We start from the raw sequence: 13752 nt of genomic DNA on the forward strand, positions 1-13752 counted from the left end.
AGCGAGCGGCTGGGTGGGGCTTAGTTGCCGGCTGGGGTTAAACCACGAACAACAATAAAGAGCAAGTTACAAATGCTATTTCTGATAAACTTAAAGAGCCAAATTCTGAAGCAGAATTTATGAGCATGTAAGAGTTCGTTAATTAGTATTTAAAAGGTAGGAGGTTTTTTTCACTAGATTACTGCATCTGTTAAGACACAAGACTCTCAGAGTACAGTTACATGACATGGTGACTTCAACAGTAATTTGGTTTCAGAAGTTCTACTTCCACCTAATTGTCCTGTGCGTTGTAGTTTGCCGTCTCCTTCAGTTGTGCCAATATATTTGTGGGTTTGTGGTATAAACTGAATCAATGAAAAGATGAAGGTTAAAAACCAATCCCCTTCCTTTAGTGCTGCTTCTAACCTGGCTTATGTCAGTGATCAGGTTTTCTGTGTGGTCAAATGAAGAGTTGCATCAGCACAACTGACAGGGTCACAAATTACAAGCTCAGTAGGGTGTGTTGTGCAAGAATGATTTATGGGCATTTTGTTGGCACAGTCCTCTTGTCGTGTAGTTACACCGAAAGTGACATTCTAACAAAGCAGTCTCATCACTCACCAACAAATTCAAGAAACACTCTGAAATGCTGTAGTGAGGAGTGAATTTAAGGAAGTATTATGCACGTATTTGAAGGACATTGGATGTGGCTCTGAACTTGTACGCTGCAAGGCCAACAGCCCCAGCTGCTTCCAGTGTTCCAAAGCCATTAGCATAATCTAATGTGAAGCCGGGGCAGCAAGGAAAATCCGCATTCTATCAGACGCTTGTCTGACAGTCATGTGTTTGTAAACATTGGAAGGTTTTAGTCATTTGAGTACTGTGCAAGTGTACAGCAGTGTTAGGTAAATGGGGAAGCATGCCAATTTACACTGGAAACACCACCAGGAATGGTACTAAAAACAAAGACGTGGACAAGCTGGAATAGGGAATGGGCTTTAGAGCTTGATCCAAAACCCTTTGAAGTCAAGAGAAAGAGTCCCATTGTTTTCACTTAGAGGTTGTGGCTAACACGTGCCCCTCGTTGTTATACAAAGGTATACCACTAGGGCTAGATATAAAAAATGCATTAGAAAGGAATTCCTAAGATCAATTTACTATATTTTGTGAACTATATAGATGTTTTAGGCCTCTCTCCTACAAATTACTTCTGCGAGGCCACGTCCTTCAAGTTTTAAGGTCCAGTTGCAGAACTAGATTTTTTGTTATTAACATGTAGGCTAAAAATGTTTTATTCTAACCCAATGTGAAATACAGAGACCTGGAACACACAATTTTTGCTAAATATGCAAACAATTATGTGCATGAATGGCTTCTTACACATCTTGCTAGTCATTTGTAGGCATGTGTATTGGAGGTAGGTGTTCATACAACTAAGGATTGTATGACCCATGGTATTTATAATTAGGTAATTATACCCTTTCTTAGTGAACTAGCAAACGGGGTTTTTTGCTGGTGTTGGTTCCCCCCCAAAAAATAATAAAGTGGAAATAAGTCTAATTAGATCAGTCAGGGAAGATGCCAGTAGGTTTGCTTCTTCAAAAATCATTCAGAAGTCATGAACTGTTTTAACATTTTGTCTTCGTTATCCCTTGGCTTTGTGGCTGTTACAAAAATTTTGTTTATTAATGCATTATGAACCAAAGCTGTCAAAATGAATCTTTTTCTCCATTTGTAAAGATGTTATTTATGTGCATCTGAATGATACAGTATGTACTTTTTAAATTTTCATGTGAGCTTCCTACTGGATTTCCTGAATAGAAGACCAGCTGCCAAGGTAAGAACATCACAGCTTGTGTATTCTGCCCAATGCAAATGTCATATAAATACTGTTTACAGAGATATTTCCAATTCTGTAAAACACAGTTACTAGGACCAGGTTTGGGTCCATTTTATATTACTCTTGGGTTTTAACCTGCATTTTCCTATCCAGTGCAATGAGAAGCTCAGCTTAAGACCATAGGGAGCTCTATTTAATTATAATTGGCAGTCTGCAATCCTTTGTGCTGTCAAGGAAATCATAGAGCTAATGGATGATACTGCAAGCACTCGGTAGTGGTTTTATGCTCAGCTATTTGTGCTTTATTTGGCTGAATAAATATCTGATGGAGCTGAGAGAATACACTGATGAAACATTATTGTACAGAGGAAATTATTGGTGTGCCTACCAGGGAGCCATAGGAATTATGTAATTATTTTAAAGGGTGGTTTTGCCATCTAGCCTTTATTTCTGTATCCGAAGTAACAAATATCAAAGTATAATTTATCTTTAGTAAGACATTTTACAACAGCAGTGTTAACACGCCAATGTTCACGAAAACGTGTCAGTTACTGTGGGCAGAGGATAGTAGTCTCCTGTCAGACTGCTGTATACCAGGACTTCAGGGGTCTTGAGAAAGTCATCTGTGACAGAAGCAATTCTCCATTGCATCAGTATCCAGGAGTGTCCCAAACTGTTATGGGGTTATATTATTATGATGCTGGAGTTTGAGAAGTACTGGCAGACTTAACCAAATGTTTACTTTATCTAGGATTCTAAAGACATAGATGTTTTCTCCACCAGAATATCCCAAATTACCTATACGTTTGGGATTAGAACAGTAATTTTTAAAAGCCAGATAGCAGTCTGTCTTCATCTGTAGGCATTCAATGAGTTTAGAAACCTTCTACTCCTGTCCCAGATTATGCAAGAAGTGCAACAGAAATTTCCAAAGATGTTTTTCTTACTCTGTAGCGTAACAGTGAGTGGAAGCACCTGTTTTTATACTGGGCTATTTATGGTAAGAACAGCCCTGCTGAGTCAGAACAAAGACCTGCCTGGCCTAAGTGTCCTGCCACTAGCAAATTAAGCAGATACCAAGGATGGACTTGTGCATCTTTTTTTCTCCACCTTTTTCCATTCCGTTTCGAGAGGAGGAGGTCCGGCTGCACACAATATTCAGGGTGATGGTGAATCATGGATATATGTAGTGGCAATATAATGTTGTCTGTTCCTTTCTTAGTAGTTCCTGATTTTTTTTTTTTTAACCACTATTCACCACGGAGCTGTCATTTTCCTAGTTATTTGTCAGTCACAAGACATGTTTCTATAGTGGTAATGATTGCTCAGTGCCATCAGTGAGAATTGGTTTTTTCCTAGATATGTCGCTTGACATTTTATCTTCATTGAATTTCATCTGGCATGTTGTTGTGCAGTCACCTATTTCATAATGGTTTCTCTGAAACTTTTCACAACTGGTCCTTGTTTTTGTTATCCTGAGTCATTTGGTATATCATTAGTAAATTTTCTCACATCTTTGTTCATTCCCTTTTTTGGGTTATTTATGAGCGTATTGGGACAACACAGATCCCATTTCATCATTTTGAAATTATTTATGTCCTCCTGTAGGAATGTGTACCCAATTTGGGAACATGTGAGCAAGGGGTTGAGCCCCCTTTTCAGACTAACACCACAACCACCGACCTGCCTTCTTGAGAACTAGGTTTAAATGCAAATTTCTATGTTTATGCTCAATTAAGGTTGAATTCAATAGGAATCAAATAGAAAGGCATTATATGAAATGAGGGGTAGGATAAAATATTGTAGAGACAACCTTTCATTTTCTTTCAATATTGTAGGATGATATTGGGTGATTTTTGGTTTTTTCTTTTAAGACTACTATTTTCTTGGGATCAGTCTAGAAAATTCTTCTCAGAGATGTACCCATCTTCCCACTGCCTGTTGTGAAAGAGCTGTTGTTTCCTGTGTTCAACAGAAGCGCTTAAACACCTGCTTACCATTCCATCCATAGCAATTGATCTGTTACCTCTTGATACCTGGCAGCTGCCCAGCTGTTAGGAGGCAAAATAATGATTTCATCAAATATTCTGGTTCTTAGGAGAATGTTGAAGGTTGGGGAGAGTAATCAGTAGTACTTAGTAATAAGTGAAAGGTGTTGAAGGTGACAGCGAGAAAGGAAGTAGTACTACCAGGAGAAGAGGTATCTTGGCAATTATATGGTGTACTTTGTGGATATATTGATAGGCTTTCTTTGCGGTGTGATATTAGTTCAGTGTTCTCTGCAGCCATCACACAGTGTTTTCCTTTCATTGATCAGTACCTTAAAAAGAAAATCTAGGTCTGAAAGTACTGTAAAGGAGCTTTCTGCTTTAAACTACTCGTGTAAGTCATAGTTGGTCCTTATCCAGCTGAACAGATAAGACAAATAGTTGTACCACGGGCTCCGTCTTGTGAAATATTGAAGACCCCCAGTTTCATAGATTTTTGGATACTCCAAGCACTATAGATTCAATTTTATCTTTTGGCTTCCTGCTGTGAGGTTGGAAAAGTTTGTCTGAAACACTGGAAGCAGTAGAGGTGGTTTGGCTCATGGGGGCCAGTGAACTGAACTTTTCCGACAAAAAGGAAAAGGGACTAAAATGAAAAAAGGGCTGATAACTGTTAATGCTGTGTCTGGAAGAGGCAGGGGAGGTGTGGTGCATGCAGATTTACTTAAGTAGCAGGTATAGGATAGAGATATAGTAAGAAAGTACAGAAACTAAGCTAAATGTGCATCCTGAGACTGTCATTCCAATTGCAGTCTCAAGTTTTTCCATACATAGCAATGCCATCTATGCTGAAATCCATACTGTGCTGATGAGCTTCTTGCTGTGCTTATGAGAGCTTTTGTGTCCTGTTTTTCAGGAATTTGCACTGTCCATGTGTCGATTCTGCTTCAAAACAAATTCCTTTACTAGGGTCAACTCATGCCACTCTGACCTCATTGCTTTTATTTAATGAACACATACTCTTAAATTACTGTGTCCATGTTGACTTGTGTACCTTCAGTGAGACAGATAATTACGTTCCTTGCCCACTTTTCCTAAAAACTAAATAATAACAGCTGCCATATACTTATACTTTATATATCAGCCCATAAAGGGAGGGTGTCTTCATGCCTGTATCAGTGGTTCATATGTCTTACTACTGCAAAGGAAACAAAGGAAGACAGAGATTAACCAGTTTTGCTTATTTTACTCTTTAAGGCAGTACAAAAGAACCCAGGTCTTTTGATTTTTTTTTTTGTTGTTGTTGTTGTTTTAATTCTGGATCACTAGCAGTTATCAGACTAAGTTTTTAGGCCTTGATCCCCCAGAAATACTGTGTTTAACATAATGTGAATAGTTCTTCCCGCTGCAGCTTGTGTTCTATATTGGAATTTGTGGGTTTTTTCTTCAGGACTGATCCTTTGGTGCTATTCCAGCCAGGGATGCAATTCTTCCCAGCGTATTGCAGACAACTCTGTGGTTTGCAGTTTCACTTACAGGGTAGGTTTTGGTGGACTTCCCCCCCCCCCCCCCCCCCCTCCCCCCCACTCCCCTCGCCGCGCTCCCACTCTGACTTGGCACTGTAATGGAATGTGGGTTAGTTGTTGTCTGGGATGCTTCATATTTCAACACTAAGGAAAAGTATGGTTGACTTGGATGCTCCCAGAATTTGCCTTTCACTTACGGTATTCTGACCTGTTGTACTTTTCGCACTCAAGCAACATAGCGTGAAATTCTTGGAGACAAATATATGTCCGTTCAGTTTTGAAAATGTACCTAAATGTATTTTTTTAAAAGAATCCCTACATAAAATAAAAATTCAAGCAAGCAATTTTAACAGTTACTTTTTGCCTTGTTTTCGGCTGGGGTGTGGTATGTGCACGTTCCAGACAGCTGCATTTGCTGGCTGTATGCTGAGCTGAACTTCCTAAAGAGGGTCAGCCCAGTGAACCAGATGCTTCATCTCTGTCTTCAGCCTCACAGAACTCAGGATTTTCCCTGGGCTCTGCATTGTCTTCACATGAAGCTCCTATGTGAAAAGCTCAGGGAGAGGGAGAAGACTGATGGCCCCAGGCCTGTTTTATGACTTGTGTTTTGAGCGCAGTAAGATAGCACAGTTTTAATAGCCCAAAACAGGCACCCGTTTTGCATTGTGGTTGTCTCAGCTGGAAAGTCTGGATGGAGCAGAAGGGAATGGTTTTCCCCTCACACCGCCGTTTGTAGGATGAGGAAGAAATCTGGCACAACTGGAGTTTGTTAAAGAGTCAAAAGGTCCCCTGTTTTGATACCAACCAGCGAGACACCTAGTATACTAAAGCATCATCAAATGTGTTAAATTTGTTCTGTATAATTCCAGGCACATCAATATTTGCACTTTTGTTATGGAATTCAGTCCTTAAGAAGGAGCAAGACTTGGGTCAGTGCAGAAGGCTGAAGCAAACACAAGTGCCTTCTCGCTCCCAAGACTTGATAATTTCTTAATAGATAATTTTACAAACTCTGACCCCAACTCTTTTCATATCCACTGACCAGCTTGTGTATCTGGACAAGGTGATAGAGTTTATTTTCGAAACAGCTTCACAACAATTTATTAAACATGCAGGAATGTGATCACACTCGGCGAGGGAAAAGAAGGAATGTAACTGTTACTCACCTTTTCTCTGCATCATGTGTTACCTGAGTCTGTGCCTTGAGCCACTATCTACTCCTCAGTGATTTGTTAAAGACGTAAGGTCAACGAGTCTGGAGACATACTAAAATGCCGAATTTATTCTCATTTAAACAGAAACTTTTTTACTTTCTGATTCACATTCAAAATGTCAGCTCTGATTAATTGTAACTAAAGGTGTTTCAAGCCCATTTCTACAAGCTGTTGCAAACAGACAGGGCTACTTGTGTACTAGGTTTGATCCTCTGTCAGAAGTGCTGTTCTTTCAGTGAGTCGTGGCTGACTACAGGGGCAGCAGAATATTTTTGTTATTTTGCATATTTTTAAACCTGGGAGTGCAGCCTGCATAGGTTTTTTTGACTGACAGCCACTAGAGAGCACTATGTGCTTGTATCTTTTCCAAAGTAGGGCATGGTAGCCAAATAGAGAACTACAACGTGAAGTTAAATATGAAAGGCTTTTTTCACAATATTTCTAAAGAATCCTTTTGTGTTTTGCACAAATTAGAGTATATTAAACCAAGATTTTAGCACCTCGGGCATTTCAGTTTACACAATTATGACTGTTGGTGAGGACTTCTTACATCAACGTTTCATTCTCGCTCAGTAGAGTTTCACAGGGATCTGTAATGTAGCCAGGAGAAGTCCACCATAGTAATTAATGTATGGGCTATTTTTACCATAAGACTGAATGATGATGCTTTGATGCATGCTGTATAGATAACCTTTGGTGAATCTGGTTCCATTTTAGCTTGGTTCTTAGAAAAACTTTTACCTCAAATCATTATGATTCTGCAAACCATGAATGGAGTGGATCTATGTAAAATACATAAGCAAACTCTTAAAGTGGTGATTTAAAGGGAAAATGCTGCATGAATGAATCTGCTCCTTTCTTCCTGATCCTAGTATTTGATGGTTCCTTATCTGATTGACACTGTATTTTTGTAGATCTCCTATGGCCCATCTCCCATATTCTCCCAGAAAAGAAAATTGCATTATTCTTTCTTTTGAAGTACCTGTGCCTTGAGGTGGTTTTTTTCTCTTTTCATACTGCGTTCTGAAATCAGCTGTCGGAGACCTTGGTATGTTTATGCATTGTCCTTTTAAAGCTCTTCTGTGCTTTATGGGAGGACTTTCTCATGGAAGTCATTGGTATCTTTCGGCTTATTGTATGAGCAGAAGGTGGAAAGGCTGTAGCTTACAACTTGGCAGTGACTGTGGAAGAAAGCATATTCTCAGAAGACAAGGAGCAGCCCAGAAGTCCAAAGTTTTCATCATCAGGTCTGCGGTTCTATTTACAGCAAGTGATTAGTGCAGCTGCGGTCAGCAAAGGGATTGTTGCAGAATGGTGTTTCCTTACTTAATAAATTGGTGCTAAGAGGCAGAGGCACTTCTTATGCTGAAGTGAAATTTTACTACTTCTGTCAGCATTATCGAGTCAGAGCAGCTGTAGGGGATTAAACTGGATTCTGAAAAGATTAAATGTTAGGGCCAGCTGTGTAAATGGAACACGTGGTGATGTGAAAGACCCTGCCCATGACAATGGTATTCATCACATAAGAACCTAAATAGACCAGACTGAAAAAAAACCTACCTTGAGTTGCAGATCCCCAACTTAGTTTGTCAGCCCGTTTATGTCAGCATTAAACTGGCAGGTTTGGTTTGAAGCACTTGGTGACAAAGCCCACATTGCTTCTATGACAGTTGAACCAAAGTGTTAACAAACCAAAAACCCCACAGGTGTCCCTCTATATTTGTTTGTTCTTTTTTGTAGTTGTTCTTCACCAGTTATGAAGAAACTTCATAAGAGAGACTACATTTCTATTTACTTTTACAGTACCAGAATGCTTAGCTGGGAAGTCATTTGGCCATATAGAAAGTGTTACTGGCTTTAAATCAAGTGATGAAATGTAAAAATTACTCGACTTGTTTAAGCAATTTAGAATAAACAGCATTCAGGTTACAGTCTAAATGACTGAAGCAGTGTGAACAGTTTATTAATCCATGACCTCTCATAGAAGTTAATAAATCTGCAAAGATTTGAGGGTCACACCTTCAGAAGGGAGCTTTTATATATTCCCTAGTGATTAGAATGTATACTTAAGTGATTGATGTGTACGTTTGCATTGATTTGCATGCAAGTTAACCAAAGTTTGTATTTAACTCTTCATTCTTTTTCTTCTGGCTTAGCTTCAGCAGGAAGAAGTCAGTGCCTATACACTTCACATTATTGCTTTTTGATTGAAGCATTTTTATGTTCAGAAGTAGCTGAAAATACTGAAATTGTGATACATTTCAAAAATTATAATTAATGAATCTTTGTCTCTTAAAATACATAGATAAAATTAATGGAGCTTTTTATGTTTTAAGGTGTGCAGGCAAATATGTGAAAATTCATTAATATAGAAAGGTTTAAAAAAAAAATTAAAATCTGGCCTTAATTTCTCAAGGAAGTAGCTATCCAAATGATGTCAAATGGATTTTGTAGGTGATGCTCTATCACTCACAGGGCCAGGAAGGAAACAGTTTCCCATCCTCTGAAAATTGTTGAGGACTCTGGAGGTTTTATTGCTCGACCTGAATTATCTCCAAATCTTTAAAATGTTTGCAGTGTGGGTTAGGGGAAGAAATGATCATCAACTGAAGTATTTTTTATTGCATTTAGATTACTTCCTACGAATTTTCCCACCTGCTTTCTAGGACTTAGCACAGGTACTTTCTAGGAATTTTCCTGACGGCTTTCTGGGAATTTTCCATGATGCTTTCTGGGAATTTCTCTAATGTGTTTTAGAAATGCCCCCAAGTGCCTTCTAGGAATTCCCCCAGGGAAGTTTCCAAGAATTTCCCCAAAGCTTTCTAGGGATTTTTTGGGTGCTCTCTGGAAACGTCCTGATGCTCTCTAGGAATTTTTCATGTGCTTTGTAGGAATTTTCCCTGTACTATTTTGCAGTTTCTAGAAAATGCTGGAGTTTTATAGGAATTCCCTGGGACATTCCAGGAACATTTAATGTATTCCTAGGAATCCTTGCAACTACCCTACTGTATGTAGAGCATTCCTGTGAATCCCTGTCATTTAATAGACTTCTCCAGGACATTCTAGGAATTTGGAGGAAGGGGGTGTCTAGAATTTTGCTAAAAACTCCTGCAGCTCGCTAGGGGTTTTCTCAGGCTTTCTCAGTGTTTCAGGTTGAAAAGCCTTGTTAGAAATTCTGGGAGTTTTGTAAGAATCTTCCTAGGTTTTTTTAGGAACTCCTGAAGCTTTTTAGGAATTCTCCAAGTCTTTTTTGAAATTCTGGGGTCTATAAACTTCTTAGGAATATTTGAGAGTTTCTAGGAGTTTTCCTGGCCTTTCTAGGACATCCTGGATCAAGAAGGTTCCTAGGAATACCTAGATTGAGACGTATGCTATGATTTACTGTATTGAGAAATTTTCAAAGAATTTCCTAGCGCTTTCTTGGAATTAATTGATCTAGATCTTTTCTAGGAGTTTCGCTGGCCGTTGTAGGAATTCTTGAATGTATAACCTTTCTAGGAATTCCTGGACTGAGTCCTTTTCTAGGGTTTACTGGACCTACAACCTTTCTTGGAATTTTCAGTACTTTTTATGGGGTTTCCTGGATATAGAACCTGAGGTACTTCCTGTGCTGTTGTAGGAATTTCCCTTCCTAGGTTTAGAATCTTCCTAGGAATTTTCCCAGGTTTCCTAGGAAATCTCAGATCTGGACTCTTTCTAGGAATTGCCTGTAAAAATTCTTACAGGAACTGCAGTAGTTCCTCATGTCACATATGCCCTGATTTTGCTTCAAGGCCTAGAAATAGAGTTTACCAATTTTTTTCTTTCAGAGATAAGCATCTGTTGTATGCATAATTGAGTAGCTGTAGGCATTCTGCAAAAAACCCTGCTCTGCTCAAAGTGCTTGAATTTCAGTTTTAAAATCAGTTACCACAAAAGTGATTTCCCCCCCCCCCCCTTTTTTAAAATTCACTATACATTGTACTGCTCCCAGGAGTGATAATAAAAACAGCTTCCTGAGTGCAATCTGCATTCCTTCCTTTCTCTGACTCTTGTGTCCCTCCCACAAAGCCTTCTTTCCCACAGCCTCATCAGTGCAGCATTTTTAATAGAATTTGGAAAGCATTTGATTGTAGCTGGCACCCCTTTAAACCTGCGTACTGTTAGCATTCCCCTCTCCTCCATAAACAAGCACGTCAATCTATTCTCTGAAAAACATTTCATTCTCCTGGCACCTTCTTTGCCTGCTTGAACCACAAAGAAGGGTGACTAGATGAGGAAAAGCCATCAATTTACCTAACTGTAAACCCTGCAGCACCACCTTCTTCTACCAAAGAGCCACCCCTCCACTGAAGAACTAGCCATTCCTGAATAAATGACATCTATAAATACAGAGCACCTTTCATCAGTGTGGGACACAAGACGTCAGAAAACGTGTTGTGCCTATTCGTTGGGTACAGCAGGACAGGGTTTTCCTCTGGGCCAGAGTCTGAAGGGCTGGAAGTTTCTCAAAAGGAACATGAGCAGACAAGGAAAGAGAGGAGATAATTGCAGGATGCCATTCCTGTTGTTCAGAGAACTACAGGAGATGTTCTGAGAAATGAACACCGCTGCTAATTTAGGCTGCCCCGGGTCTTGAATCTGTCCAGAGTGATCTAGATACACAGAGATTTCCAGAGATATCACTGATGCAAGGAAATACAAAGCTGCCTGAAAAGACATCACGTAAGGGACTGCAAGTTTGCACTGACTTCAGTGAACGTCAGCACTCTCTGCACTAATAGAAATACTTACCGCAATGCAGTCACATCTGAGGAGGAGCACCGGCAGTTAGACTGCATACAGTGACATGACAGACAATGACTTTAGGACCTTCGGGTCTGTCCTTCTTCTGCCAGTAAGAGAAAGTTTTGCCACTGAGAAAAGAGGAGCAGATATTTCAAGTTAACTGACAGGAAGAAGAATGTAACGCTGTTAATTGTTAATGCATAATAATACGGCATGTAATACATCCTTTGAAGTCAAGTGTCAGGATTAGGAAAGTATCAGCATGGACTAGAAAAATGACTCCTATGGACCTCATTAGTTAATATATGAACTCGATCACATAGCATAATACATGCAAAGGCAAGTTATAAAATGCTTACTCTTGTCCTTCTGCCAAACACTTGGAGCCAAAACCTTAATTGGACTTAAAAAATATGTTTATATATTTCTCTTTAAGGCACTAGAGTTTTAAACTGGTGTAAGATGTATGGCTATTCTCCTCAATACTGAGTTAACTTTTGTGGTCTAAGTTCATGTTGAGAGTAAGTCCAGTCTTCCTAGAATGTTCTGTTGCAGAAGTGATTATATTTTTCTGAGAAGGAGAACGATGCTCAAGACATAGGAGACATAGGTACAGTATGATGTTGTCTGATCAATGGAATATGTCAGAGCTACCTGAAAATTTCTAATCTTGCCAGCTTTCTTTTAGCACCAAAAAAAAAAGGGGAAAATGAGTTTGTCCATGTAATTCATAAATATGTGCATACTTTTGCACAGGTCTCTTACTAAGCGAGGTGTAATCTACAAATACATGTGTTTTGCACGAGGAGGTGCTGGTCCTTTATGATCCCAGTAAGAAAGGCACTCAGCTGCTGTAAGTATCACTTAAAATGGTATTTATTAGTGCTAACACTATAAGGAAAGAGTAGTACAGATAATCATATGTCCCTTTAGATGCTAGGAAACTCGAGTGGCGTAGCATCTGCATGCTGTGCAGAACCCATCCATAGAAGCTCTCCCATTTTGGTCATTCAAGCGATTACAGAATTTTCTTATAAGAAAACAACTCTATTCATCATTTCTACTGTCAAACCCAAAGGATGTTTGCATGAGAACTTCTTGCTGCACTTTTAGATAAAGGCAAGGCCATGCAGGTGGCGTAATCACCGGGGCTAAGTGAGAGCTGCCTGCAGCCTCTGCTATTACCATTAGCTGGCTAAGTTTATCCTGCAGCCAGGGAATTTGTGCAGCACAGGACATGCCTGAAAGCCACACTATACATGAAGCATAGCGCAGCACAGGCCTGGCCCTACTAAGGCTAACTGTTATGTGGATCTCTAGCTCCTCAATGTACAATTGTCTTAGAGTCAGGATCACTACGTATGTGTCCTTCCTACAGCTCAGTGGAAAACTGGAAAACTCTACCTCCCAAGTGAGATACAAACTGGGGTTTGAAACTGTGGACCATAGTCATAAAGGCTCCCACATCCGTACCATTGCTGCTTGAGAAATGTTAGAGGACTTAAATGTCTCATATACCTAATGGAATGAGACTGTTGGCTTTTAGCTTAACATTCAATAAATGCACTTTGTACCTACTAACAGTAAAATTATCAGTGGATGATCATCAGTTGAGATAAGATACCTTTTCTCCTATCGCACAGAACAGACCAAAGGCTAGCCCCGACTTATGTCACTTCCCAGTCTTTGAAGGAAAAAAGTGATACACGTGGGACACCATGCTGAACAGAATAATGGCATCACCTGTCTTTGGGACTCTGGTAGTCAAACAACTCAGCCTGTGCTACTTTAACACCAGCTGGGCATGTTCAACACACCTGGTATTTCCCAAAGCCACTGTTTAACTCAATCTCAGGAAGAAATTTCCTGACATGGGTCATGCTGTATAACTGCAAGTAAAGTAACTAACGTTAATCGCTACAGAGAGTTAAAATGGAACTGCAAGATAAAATGCTATAAAAAATACTCAGCAAAGGAAGAATTAGATAATTTAGTAGATCTGTAGCTTGAACACATAGGATTCAATAACAAAATTAGAAGGTTATAGTTTCTCCATTTCCTTCCTTCCTTCCTTTTCACATCACTTTATGTTTCACATAAGTGTAAGAAGACTAGCCAAAGCACCCATTGCTATACTGGCACTCAAACTAAGCAGGTGTGGAACCATTTGTTATTTTGTGACTCTTGGAATAGAACTGTATTTTTGAAAGCGAGAGCAGAGAGAAGAGTCTACATAAGCCAGTTGTTAAAGCTTCACAATGTTGCGAGTTCAATTTAAGACTCACACACCTTTGGTTCATAGTGTTGTGTTGAACTGACTTGCCTTACTTCCCGCTAAGCATGAGTCATTCTTCTTGATTAATTCTGATAATAAAATTATGTATTAGAAGCCCTGTAGGATGAGAAATAATCACTGAGGCACTGTGGGAACGAGGGAG

Source organism: Aptenodytes forsteri, unplaced genomic scaffold (assembly GCF_000699145.1).
Source record: "Aptenodytes forsteri isolate BGI_AS27 unplaced genomic scaffold, ASM69914v1 Scaffold47, whole genome shotgun sequence".
Taxonomy (NCBI): Eukaryota; Metazoa; Chordata; class Aves; order Sphenisciformes; family Spheniscidae; genus Aptenodytes; species Aptenodytes forsteri.